The sequence below is a fragment of the Artibeus jamaicensis genome, unplaced genomic scaffold (assembly GCF_021234435.1).
Source record: "Artibeus jamaicensis isolate MK-2021 breed Jamaican fruit bat unplaced genomic scaffold, CSHL_Jam_final scaffold_916, whole genome shotgun sequence".
In the NCBI taxonomy this organism is placed as follows: domain Eukaryota; kingdom Metazoa; phylum Chordata; class Mammalia; order Chiroptera; family Phyllostomidae; genus Artibeus; species Artibeus jamaicensis.
In genome coordinates, this window is record NW_026522059.1 from 60284488 (window position 1) to 60285630 (window position 1143).

General features: G+C 28.4%; 1 non-coding gene across 1 annotated transcript; it reads right to left on the reverse strand.

Moving 5' to 3' along the window:
* Window positions 1–661: 661 nt before the first annotated feature.
* LOC119034535 (U6 spliceosomal RNA) lies at window positions 662–767 on the reverse strand. Its single transcript, XR_005079581.2, has one exon. It is a non-coding gene; the product is annotated as a U6 spliceosomal RNA (small nuclear RNA).
* Between the last annotated feature and the right edge of the window lie 376 nt (window positions 768–1143).

The window sequence follows — 1143 nt, forward strand, 5'->3', positions numbered from 1 at the left end:
TTTATCAGGATTAATCTTTCTCACCAACATTTTGAAAATTTTTAAACCTAGACCATTCTTGAAAATAGATTTAAAAGTGAGGTCAAATTGTATTGTCATAATTAATCAATTAATCCATCTATTCACAATCTTTAACAAAAGTCATACTTTTGCAGTAATAGAGGGAACATCTTATTTTCCCAAAATATAATGTATTCACTACACCATTTTGGAAATAAAGTTTCACCAACCATCGTGCATTTTTAATATGAGTGTTTATGTGGTTAATTAAGCAAGATACCAGTATCCATGTCTATAAACTGGAAATAAGTGTAACTGATTTAACTGCTTTCTAAAGATTTTTTTTTTTTGAGAAAATACCTGGGTCAGAATCTGGCACTAATTTAATAAAATAGTCTAACATTATTTTGTTGTTAATATTATAATTATTACTGTTCAATTTGATGTTTTATGATATAATCAATCTATTTTTTAAGTTTTATTCCAATATAATTGACATATAGCATTATATATGTTTAAGCTATACAGGTTAATGATTTGACTTACATATAGAATGCAATGCTTATAAGTTAAAATCTAGCATCTCATATCAACATAAACATATATTTTCATTGAGATGAGAGCCCTTAGGATCTACTTTCTTGACAGTTTTCAATATATCTGAAATATGGAACACTTCACAAATTTGCATGTCATCCTTATGTGGGGGCCCTGCTGATTTTCTCTGTATCCTTTGATTTTAGTATATGTGGTGCTGAAGCAAGCACAATCCATTTTTAAGTGCTTATTTTGGTAGACAAATGCCTATTTTGTAAAACAAAGCAATTCTTTTCAAGACTTTTAAAAAATTTCTTAATGTGCACTAAGTAGTGAGGATATGAAATTCTGTGGTATATTTTAGCAATCAACAAAAGATGAGAGTCTCTCTGAAATATTTATTTTAGGCCTCAGATTTTAAACATTGGATATTTGCTTTCCTGGATCATCTTCAAGATCAAATAATAAACACTTTTATTTGACATATTTCCTTTTTGGTGTTTCGTGCATCTGTTATAACATAAACAAGGGTAGCACTTGATGAGAATCTGGAGGAAGAAGTTTATAAATAAACCAAATTTTAACTTGAAAGTTGTTAACCATACC